This window comes from Urocitellus parryii, chromosome 5 (genome assembly GCF_045843805.1).
Source record: "Urocitellus parryii isolate mUroPar1 chromosome 5, mUroPar1.hap1, whole genome shotgun sequence".
NCBI lineage: Eukaryota > Metazoa > Chordata > Mammalia > Rodentia > Sciuridae > Urocitellus > Urocitellus parryii.
In genome coordinates this window covers 108,932,298-108,944,520 of record NC_135535.1, presented here as the reverse complement: position 1 = coordinate 108,944,520, position 12,223 = coordinate 108,932,298, and positions in this window count along the sequence as shown.

Sequence of the window (12,223 nt, the reverse complement as noted above, 5' to 3'; positions counted from 1 at the left end):
GTGAATCCCACCAGGGGATGAACTCACTGACTGGGTTAAGGCTCTCACAACCCCGTCATTTCCCTCTGAACCCTCTCACACTGCCTGGCCTGGGAGCCTTTGGGGGACCCCTCACACCCAAGCCATAACACACAGGAAGCAGAGTACCTTTCATCTGCGTCCAGCCCCATCAGAAGCCACCTGAAGCTGAGTTTTCTAATTGGCTACTGATTTCGTATGCTGAAGGGCCTTCAAGGGGTCACCCTGAGGGCTCTACCCTGTTCCCATCTGCATTCTCTTCCCCTCTTCCCCACAGCAGGGGCTGGCGCTGCCTCTGTCAGGGTCAGAGAATCCTCTGGCAAGAGAAGGAGGATCACAGATCGTCACACTTGGGAGCCACAACAGCCTGCACCTGTGGCGGTTCCTGAGCGCTGCTGTGTCGGGGGCACCCACTACGTGTCAGCAACTTTTGGGGGACACCTCCCATCCGAGCCATTACACAAAGGAAAATTATGTGTTAAAGTTTAAAATGAAAACCCATCCTTAAAATGCAGTAACTTCTGTCTCAGGAGCAAGACCCGGATCCGAGAAGTGGGATACCTGTGTGCTCCTGTCCATCTGATCCGTGATGACCTGATCTTCTCTTTCCCAGTTAATTAGGGAGAACAGGGCTGGGAGCTGCTGACCTCTGTGATCAGGAGGACACCTGGAGACCTCTGAGTGCCTTAGAGAAGGAGAATCAGCTGAAGAAAGCTTTCCTGCAGGTGCCCAGGAGAAGCAGTGGTGCTGGCTTGAGCAGGCAGGGGTCTGAGCACGTGCTTCAGATAAAGAAATCCATGTTTTCTTATCCAGGGGAGATGCTTGTCGGTTAATGGGGCAGGAGGACATGGTCCCTTGCCATGTGGCCCTTCCCCGTGTGAGCCCACAGGAAGGGAACTGGCACAGGGAGATGGAGCCCCATCGCCACCTCGTCTCCTGGAAACATAAACCTGGCTCTCAGAAAGCGAGGACTCTGTGGCTCCAGGTGCCCTGTCACTTTCTCCCACCAGGAGCCCATGGTGGACATGGGAGCCTTTTCCTCAGACAGTCCCGTCCCAATATTGAGGTCACTCATAGCTACCAAGTGGAAAGAACGTGTCCCAGCATGACCCTCACTCTCACCTAACCTGTGTGCTGCTGCTCTTCCCATCCGGGGGCCCAGCTGCCCACCCCTGGCCTCACCCCTGCCTAGCATGGGGCCAGCGCTCGCTCGGCTGATTCTGTTTGTTTCCTGGAATCAAAATGAGTAGGGGTTGAGGAGGAAAGAAGAAAAAAGGAAAATACTTAGCATTTGTTCTATAAAAACTCATGTTCACCTGGTGCGGTGCCGCACTCCTATAATGCCAGAGGCTCAGGAGGCTGAGGATCATGAGTTCAAAGCCAGCCTTAGCAAAAGTGAGGTGCTAAGCAACTCCATGAGACCCTGTCTCTAAATAAAATACAAAATAGGGGGCTGGGGTTGTAGCTCAGTGGTAGAGTGCTCACCTAGAATGTGTGAGGCCCTGGGTTCAGTCCTCAGCACCACATAAAAATAAATAAATAAAATAAAGATATTATGCCCAACTACAACTAAAAAATAAATATTAAAAAAAATTTTAAAAATTAAAAAAAATACAAAATAGGGCTGGGGATGTGGCTTAGTGGTCAAGTGCCCCTGAGTTCAATCCCCAGTACCCTGCCCCTCCCCACTGTAAAAACAAAACAAAACAAAAAACCCCACCACCAAAAAGCCCTCATGTTCTATCAAAATCCTTGAAAAAAACCCTCAGAATTTACACCCTTCTTTTTTTAGGCCCACAGTTTGGTTTTCTTTATGTCTCTAACCTTTTCATTCGAGGCCTGAGTGGAGCAGGCTAATTGGCATCTTGAAGACCGGGTGAAGGGTAGTGGAGGTGACTGCCTTTCACCGTACACAGGAGGAACCAGAGTAAGAAACAGAGAAGTCCTGAGCATGTCTAGTCCCCCCAGGACCCAGGAGATGGACGGCATGTGTTCTCCTCCATTGCTTGACCCCCAGTAAAAAAGTCACTAGATTGTATTGCTTGTGAGTGGTCCGCCCTGGGCAGGGCACTTTATCTGCCCACTCCTGTTTCCTTGACTTCCCTTATTTCCTTGATTAAGTTGCCCACCTCTGCTGACTGTCTATGAGAATTACATGAGATTTGAGGGATGTTTAGCAGTCAACCAGGATCTCCCCTGGGGTTCCACTACCTTCCCCCAGACCACCAGAGTTTGCTCATTTCTAAATCCTTGGACTTCTCTTGATTGGCAGTCCTACAGGGAGCAGGGCAGAAACTGTGAAACCAGCCTACCCTGTGCTGGAGGCCTGGCTTGGTCCCATGTCAGCGGTGAGACTCTGGACTAGTTTCCTAACCAGTCTGACCCTCCGTTTCCTGATGTGAAAATTTGGAATAATGACTCTCACCCCCCAGAGGTGCCTGGAGGATCAGCTGAGATGGGACAAGGATTCAAACACCAGCTCAGCTTGGCCCTGGCCCCCACCCACTCATGGGCCCCAAAGGGGTCCTTTTCCTTCTGTTCCACTGTGCAGGCCTGTTGCTACTCCTTGGCAATTTTCTAGTAAGGAATCCTTGCCTCTTTCACTGTGGGGAGTGAAATGGAGGAAGCAGATCCCAAGCCTATCTTCCCCAAAGGTGACATGACTTGGGATCCCCACTGCAGGGGCAGCAGAGAAAGGGAGCCCACTCTAGTTTCACCCTTCGCACTCAGCATGAGCATACAGGACTTGCATTTTATGCCCTTTCTGCACCTCCTACCTCTATGGTGACCTGTGAGGTAGACGGATCCTGACAGAGCCATTTAGTATTCTGTTCTGCCCAGACACCCAAGGTGACTTTGTAGGCGGCGCCAAACCAACTGGTGTTGTCTGAACACACGACACATCTGCCCCCTAGTGGCCATAGAGGGAAAGGCATTGGCTGCTCCCAGCTAAGCTTGCTAAGACTGAATGATGGCGTGTGTGTGTGTGTGTGTGTGTGTGTGTGTGACATGAACATTCACCAGGATAGATCTTATATGGTGGGAGGGGGGGTTGTTACCTGAACGCCCAGCAGCATGACCCAGCACAAATCCAAGGTAAGTCAATAAATAGAGTCATCACCTGGATTCATTCAATCAGCAAGCTTTACTGGAGTGTCTACCAAGTATGTGTGGTTCTAGGTAGTGGGATCATGTGGGTGATCATGCCAGGCAATAGGAGTGGGTTTCAGCAAGTTGGTGATGATGACTTTGCAGCACTCTTTCCGTCACTGAAACATAAATTTGAACAACCATCCAGGCACAGAAATTCCTTCACAAGAGCTAAGAATCCAGGTGAGGGATTACAGGACCTGGATAGGAAGAGACACATGGAGGAAGGGAAGGTGGGTTCACATTATCTTGTAACCTCTCCATAGCTTGTGCCATTCAGTGTGGAGAGAGGTGCCCTGTGTGTGGGGGGGGGGAGGAGAGCCCCAGTCAGTCTCAGTGCTGGACAGTTCCTGCTGATCCAGCCTCAGAAGTTTGACAGAAGGGCTGAGTGGATATTTAAAAAACAGGATCCAACAGTATGGTTCCTACAAGAGACTCACTTCAGTCTTGAGGATACACAACTGGCTGAAAGTGAAGAAATGGAAAAGGATATTCCAAGAAATAGTAACCAAAAGAGAGCAGAAGTGAGTGCACTTACATCAGAGAAAACAGACTTTAAGACAAAAACTGTGCAAGAGAAAAAAAGTCATTATAGAATGATAAAGTCATAAATATATGTGCCCAACATTGAAGTCACTAAATATATAAAGAATATATTAGCAGACTAGAAGAAAGAGATAGATAGCAATGCAATAATAATAGGAGACTTCAACTCTCCAGTTTCAATAATGGATAGAATATCCAGACAGAAAATCAATAAAGAAAGCATGGAGTTAACATTGTAGATCAAATGGACCTAGCAGACTCAGAGCGTTCTATTCAACCACAGCAGAACACATATTCTTTTCTAGTGCACCACAGAACATTCTCCAGGATAGATCATCTATGAGACCACAAAACAATTCTTAACCCATTTAGGAAGATTGAAATCCTATCAAGTATTTTTCCCAACCACATTGGAATGAAACTAGAAGTCAATAATGGCAGAAAAGTTAAAGTCCACAAACGTGGAAATCAAAAGATGTCCTTCTGGACTACCAGTGGGGCAAAGAAGAAATCTAAAGGAGGTCTGGGGGTGTGGCTCAGGGGTGGCGCTTGCCTAGTGAGGACCAGGTTTGATTCTAAGCACTGCACATCCAAAAATAAATAGGTAAATAATTTAAAAAGGGAAATCAAAAGGGGAATAAAAACAATATTTTAAGACAAAGAAAATAAAAACAGAACACACCAAAACTTATGAGATGCAACAAAAGCATTTCTAAGAAGGAAATTTGTAATGATCATGTTAAGAAAAAGACATATCACTAACAAGCAACTTAATCATACACCTACAGAAACAAGGAAAAAGAGAAAAAAAACAAGCCCAAAGTTAGCAGAGGGAAGGAAATAATAAATATCAGAAAAGAGATCATTGAAAAAACTAGAAAACAAGGGGAAAGAACAATGAAGCTAAGATTTGGTTGTTTGAAAAGATAAAGGAAGTAGACGAACCTTTAGCTAGCCCAAGAATAAAAGGGAGAAGACCCGAGTAAATAAAATACTTAGGAATAAATTTAACCAAGGAAGTGAAGGATCTGTATACTAAAAATTATTATAAAACACAAACGGGAAAGTGTCCTGTGTCATTGGAAGTAATAATACCATGAAAAATGTCTCCATCACCCAAAGTGATCTACAGATCCAATGGGATTGCACAGAAAAAACAACAACAACAACAAAACAAAATTAAAAAAAAAAACCAACAGAGTGAAAGAGACAACCTGAAAAATAAAATATTTCTAAAGCAGACATTTAATAATGGGTTAGTATCTAAAATATAAAAGGAATGCAAACAACTCAATAGTAAGAAAACATAATCTGATTAAAAATTGAGCACAGAACCTTATTAGATATTTCTCAAAAGAAGACCTACAGTAGCCAAGAGATCAATGAACAACAAAAACAAAACAGTCAACATCACTAATCATCAGAGATTTGCCAATCAAAACCACATGAGTTATCACCTCCCATCTACGAGAATGGCCATCATCAAAGACAGAAACTAACAAAAATTGGGGTGGACACAGACAGAAGGGAACCCTTGGGTCCTATTGATGAGAATGCAAATTGGTACAACTATCATGGAGAACACTATGGAGTTTCTTCAAAAGATTAAAGCCAGAACTATCATATGATCCAACAATCCAATTTTAGGTTTATAGACAAAGGAAATGACGACAGAGAGAGATGTCCACTCCTATGTCCTTTGCAGCTTTATTCATATTAGTGAAGATATGGAATCAACTGAGTGTCCATCAATAGATGAAAGGATTAAGAAAGTGTTGTGTGCATGGTGTGTGTGTGTGTGTGTGTACATACAATGGAATATTTTTCAGTCTTAAAAAGAAGGGACCTACTGACACTCGATACAACATGGATGGACTTTGAGGACATTTGCTAAGTGAAATAAGCCGGGTATTAAAGGGCAAGCACCATGTGGTTCCAGCTAGGTGAAGTACCTGGAGTCATCAAGCTCACAGAACAGAAAGCAGAACGGTGGGAGGCTGGGGGAGGAGGACACAGAGGATTGCATTTTAATGGGTACTTTTAGGGAGGGAGAGAAAGTTCTGGGGCTAAGCAGCCCTGGCTTGGCCATAGGAAGAAGATGGCCGTGCAGCTCCTGCTCAGAAGGACCCTGTGACGCTACTCTGTGAACCTGGGTTTTCTGGGTTGTCCCTAGGCAACCTGACTACGCCCCCAGCATCCCTGGGCCACATGCACCCGTGTCACCACCCAGCTTGCCCTCCTCAGACACGTGTAGATAGTGTTGTCCACGATAGTGGGACCTCGGTGAAGAGGAGATCCTCACACCTCTTCCGTACGTACCTAACAGATCTCAGCAGTTGGCCTGCTGCTGCCTCTACACACAGGTGACACACGAGAGGACTGCCACTCAGTGCTCCGAAACTTTGCCCTCTTGGTGGGTAGGTGTGGAGTCCACAAATGCTTCCCTGATGCAAGACAGCCTGGAGCCTAGGGCAGCTCACCTGTTCTAGAAGCTTCCTTTCGTGGGTAGGCACTGAGGCCCTGAACAGGATCTCCCCAGGACTGCTGGGTACGTGAGTGACAAACCTGGGGCCCAGTCCTTCTGGCCCATGCTCCCTTCACACCACCGGCCTGCTCCCGTCCCACCAGCCAGGGTTGTAGGGACCCAAGTCCACAGACAACCCCAAACTTTGTTCTTGGTGCTGAACTCCTTTCTTCCCCAGATTGGTCTTTAGAAACACTCAGAAATGATAAAGTGACTTTATGGGTAGTTTTCCTTCTGTTCCCAATTCAGTTCAATAAACAGCCAAATAAAATAAGAATAAATAAAATAAATAGGCAGGAGAAAAATCATAATAATCAGAGCATTTCTCAACGGTAAAGTGTCAGTGATGGAAGAAGTGAGTCATGTTCTAGAGAATTCCGCCAGCGAGTATTTTCCCTCACTCTTCAGATGGAGCAACGGAGCCAGAGAGGCACTCAAGGGGTGGGTATGAGGAAAGAGAACCAATCATTTAGCACATTTATCTAAAACCACACACACCAGTCCACGTTATCCTATTCACCAGAGCCACCAATGTATGCTTCATCCCTCTGTAAATGTCTGTTCCCTGCAGCACAGAGCAACAGTTCCCGGAATTGCATCCAACGTGCCTTGAGGATAATCATAGTGTGGTTTCAGAGATGCTCCAACAGCATTTATATAAGACTGTGAAATTTACAGGTAAGCATAGGAATCTCTGCCTAAGAAAATATTCGTTTTGGACAAGTGATTTATCAGACAGAGTGACAGGATTTGGAGATGTGGGAGTGAGTTCAAATAATAAAGAAACATCTCATTGGGCATTTTCTGGGTCCAGCCCTTGGGGGAAACTTGCCAGTCTGTGTGGCAATGCACTGAGAGCCCCAGGACCTTCCCTCGTGAGTGATTGAGGACAGGCCTGGGGAGAAGGGCCATTCAGGATTCTGAGCTAATCTGATTATCCAACCCATGGGAGGAGTGTTAGAGAGAATGAGCACTTTCTCTCTCCTTCCAGCTTGCACCAAGTGCTAGTTTTGTGAGCTGACTGGCTCCGAGATCCTCTGGAAGGGACCCTGAGACTTGAGCTTCATTGGGGTCTGTTGAGTCCTGTTTCGGGGACAGTGCTGTGAGCCTGTGCCCGGGAACAGAGAGCTCTCCCTGCTCTGCTAAGTGCAGCCCTCACTGTGCCCTGTGCCTTGGGTTCAGGGAAGACATTTTTAATTCATGAACCATAAAGATCATCTTTTATAGTATGTAATTCAGTGGCTTTTTGTCTATTCGGATTGATGTGACCATCATCACTAACCAATACTAGAACGTCTTCATCACTTCAAAAACAAACCTCATGCCCACTAGCAGTCACACCCAATTTCCTCCCTTCTTCTTCCCTCCAGTTCCTGGCAACCACTAATCTACTTTCTGTCTCTTTAGATCTGTTCATTCTGGACACTTTATATAAATGGAATCATATAATATGTGATTTTTGTGGTTGACTTCTTTCATTTAGCAGAGTATTTTCCAAGTTCATCCACGTGGTAGCATGTATCAGCTCTTCATTCCTTTTTCATGACTGAGTAGTCTTCCAGTGTACGGATAGACTGCATTTTATTTATCCCATTAAATGTTGATGCAATCAAGGAGAATTTGGGCACTGTTCTGCGCTGCACTTGAAGCCTACAGACAATCAACATGTTTTTCCATTCCCTCATCAAATCAGTGTTTTAGGAAGATGGCTAAGGCAGGCCTGTGAAAGCCACAGGGGCAGAGATCTTCCTCTCTCAGCTCAAAGCCATAAAGCCACAGGCTTCCAAGAGCAGCTCATCTTGGGGTGAGAGCCCCACGGTGGTTTCAGCCATGTCTCATATTTCCCCTGGCAGCTCTGTTGAAAATCAGCCGACCACACTCCTTCCTGGAATGTGCATGCTGATAATTGCCTCTTGCACAATTATCTGCCAAACTCTGTTGCTAATGAAATGAATGATTTAGTTATCCTGGTTAGTCATAGCCCGCCTCGCACAAAGACCGCTGTGGCATCCGAGAGGCTGGCCGGGATGCTGGGGGAGGCACTTATCCGCAGTCCTTACAGTCACTCTCTCATCTTGGCTAACTGGGTCGGGGGGGGGGGGAGGGTGCCCGCAGCCTGGTCCCTGCGCCTTCCCCACGCTGCATCAAGAGCTGGGAGCATCTAGGGGCAGAACAGGAACAGACCCGAGATGAGCTTTCTGCTTGTGGATTTGTGACCCACTAAAGTCTGAGGCTGCTTCCTCCTGCACCTGGTGAAGGAGGCCTGTGATGATGTGCAATCTGCCAGGTTTACTGCCGTCCAGGGAGGAAGCGGCTGACTGGCAGACAGGGGCTGCATCGGGGCAGAGAGGAGATCAGGCTTGCTTCTTGCATCCTGAACCACCCCTCCCGGGACCCCACAGCGGGTGGCTCCCGCCCTGGCACCCAAGGAGCACCCTTTCCTTCTCCCACAGCGCCAGACCTCCACTCCCCTGCCTCCCAGCAGGACCATCCAGGACCCTCAGGTTTCCTGCTGGCCCAGTCTAGCTCTATTGCCCATTCTCGCTGATTTCTAAGGAAAGAGATCACCATCAAGAAATGGACAGAAGAGGGTACTCGGCTGGGGGGTTGGAACTGATCAAGGTACAGAGAGAGAAATAAGCATAGTTATTTGAAGAAAATTTTATTACAAACATAAATGCACACACACACACACACATACACACACACAGTTCTCCTCCTCTGGTCTTCTGGAAGATTCAACTCAGGGGTAACTTCCTCAGGCTGGGAAATAGCTGTCCAGAGTTGTGATTGGAAAATGTGCTTAAGGGACTTTTATGAAATGAGCAGAACCGTTCAGCGGACTATTCACAAGAGAGCTGGGTCCTGGGGGCTGTTGGAGGAGCTGGTGTCTGTACACAACCTGACCTCACCCCTCTTACTGGTTTGGCTCTGGATAAGCCACTTGATCCACAGCAAAATTTAGTAGGTGCTCAAAATATGCTTGTAGAGCTACGTGTTTATTTATTTTGACAGCTACCCGCATGTCACTTTCTAAATATTTTGACGCAGCTTACAACAATAACAATGAAACAAAGGAAGAACTAAATTATGTGAGAGGAACACACTGAGTGAAGAATATAGTGAAGTTAAAGATGAGATCAATACCTGAAAATTATTGAGACCAGAGAGGCTGCACCTTTAACCCCGAGAGGCACAGCCCTTCCTGATTTTGATAGACACTTCCCTGGGTTCTGATCAAGAGGATCTGTGGGGGCAGAGGGTGGTGCCCTGGTGGCCCTCCTGGGTGAAGAAAGAGAAGTGCCTGGTGAGGACTGCTTTCCTCCTTGTTGGCACTTATCAATGCGAGCCAGACACTGCCCAGCTCATTTTCATTATCAAGAGTAGCTGTTTTCAACATTGTATACAAAGTAGCGATGCTCTTCTAAAATCCAATGGAGGGTAGGGACTTTGTTTAGTTCCTATGGGGCTGGGTCCTGGCCAATTTTCTAGACCTGTCATTCCCTACATAGGAACTGCTCGATCCCAAGGGTCTGAAAACCCCTTCTCTGTTCTAGGTGAATGGATGGACGTCAGGAAAGAAAGAGGGAGAGAGGGTGGAGCTGGCGGGGGGAGGGAGGAAGGAAGGAAGGATTCTTATTGCTACTTTATAACATTGTAATAAGAACCATCAAGAATATTTTTACTTTGAATCTGGTAAATTGGGACTTCCTTTTCATGTGCATCAAACTGCCCTTTGATTCTTTAAATCCAAATAAAACAAATTATGATGTCAAGAGATCGAAGAGATAGTTTAGTGGGTACTATCCTTGTTAAGCATATCTGCCTCAGTTTGAACCCTGGCCCTTACTTATTAGCTGCGTGATACTGGACAAGTTACTTACCCTTTCTGTGCCTCGGTTTCTTCATCAGTAGAAGGGAGTGTCAATAGTGCCTACCTTGCAGGGTTGTTGTGAGCATGAAATATACGAGTGTGTGTGTGGGTTTAGAATCATGTATGACACAGGGTGATGATGTGATCAACACTGGCTGTTGTTATGGGTGTGGAAGTGTGTGATTCCTTGCAGCACCAGTTTTTCAACATATAATTCTTGGCCCTCCAGTAGGTATCCTATTTCACTTCAGGACCCCACAGGGGGCTTGTTCACTCAGCAGATGGCCAGGGATTTGTGCTGCAGCAAGTTCTGTGAAGGTGGTTGGTTGGGCAAGGACGGGGGGGGGGAGGGGGGCGGCTTCTGTGCCTTTTGCTGTTTTGCTGGGGAAGACGGACTCTGTGGAGGCATCCAGGTCCAATCTTATTTTATGGTTGTGGGATGTTTATAGCAAACTCCTTCCTAGTCTATATGATCTGTAAGTCCAGAGGGCGTCTGCTGGCTGGGAGGGTGGTCAGCGAATGCTTTCTTCCTAACAGTTTCCCAGGCTGGGCTGGAGCAGAGAACCCTGGACTGCTGTGGGTTTCACCTAAAGTTCCCGGTCCTCTTCTCTGACCTGCTTCCTAGGGACAAAGTGGCATTGCAGGGACTTCCCAGGGTCTCCCATAAGAATCCTAAGGGGCCACATGCATGTCAAGGTTGTTGTTAGTGGCCCCTGAGAGCTGGCAGGGGCCACAGCCAGAACCTGGAGCTGGACAGTTCACACCTCCCCAACCCATCCCTCTAGTCATTCTAGAAGGTTCCTGTGGTTCCACCTGTCTGTCCAGGTGGCAAGCTATCATTTCCTGTAAGGACTTGCAATTTGCTTTGCAAGACCAAACTCTCAGGCTGAAGTCGGTGGTAACAGACAGTGCTTGTAGAGGACTCAGAAGGCTCAGAAAGGTGCATAACACTTCAGCATATGGAAAAGAGTGGCAGAAAAAGGAGGAAGACTTCAACTTGAGGCGATAGGGGGTGGCCAAACCTGGGGAGGCTCATGATGCAGGTGACATCCCAGTGCATAGTGCTCCTCGGATAGAAGTGTCTTTGGTAAGAGGGAGGAGTGTGAGGCCATGTGACCTGAGGTCACCTCCCCATAGTACTGACCACCTGAGTTCCTCCTGTCCCCTCTTGAGAGCTGCCGTCATCATCCCTTGCCCTATGAGTGGCTACCTCCCACTCCTTGGGTGCCTTTTATTCTCTTTCTCCCTTGGGCTGTGAGAAGGGCAGAGTGCCCAGCCAGGGAATGGACATGGATGTGTGTGGTTGTGCGTGTGTGTGTGTGTGTGTGTGAGCGTGTGTGTAGGGGCTGGGGCTGACAGCAGGTCAGAGCGCAGGAGCAGAGAGCTTCTGGGAGGTGAGGCTGCCCTTAGGTCAGCTCTGTACCCTGGAGCCCAGAGGACTCTTCACTCAGACGGCCACAGCCTGCAAGACCCCGAGAGGCCAGAGCAGCTTCAGTCACTGACCAGAGGAGACCCCGAGGAGCCCGGGAGGAGCCGCAGGAGTAAGTTAGGCTCTGAAGGGCTGGGTGTGGCTGGGCTCAGTGAGAGGTGGGAGGAGCCAGGGATGCTCAGAAAGATCTGGACCCACAGAGCAAGACAGAAGAGGAAAAGGGAAACTAGGAGACCTTCGTGCCCTCTGTCTGTGGCTTGCTGCACAGTATCTTCATCTCTGTCCCTTGGGCCCTGCAATTCAGAGGCCACAGCCAGGGGCCGGAAATTCCAAGTCAAGGAGGGAAGGGTGTGAGGTGTGATACCGGTGTGGCCCATGGGGTCTCCCCAGTGGTGGATGGTGGGTGGTCAGAGTCAACATTTGAAGGCAAGAATGGAGGGCTGGCCCTGAGGCTGGTGGTCAGGCCGGGGAGACTGAGGAACCAGGTTCTACAGGCCCTCAGTGGGTAATAGTAAGTAGAGGGGGTGGTGGTTTTGGACCAGACCCAGATTTTGCTTCTACTTACAGGTGCTCACGATGACAGTACCCTGGAAAGCTCTGGAATAAAAATACCTGGGCTTTAGGTCGTGGAGGTAGGAGATGGTATCATGCAATGACAGGTTTCATGTTTTTCACCTGCCAC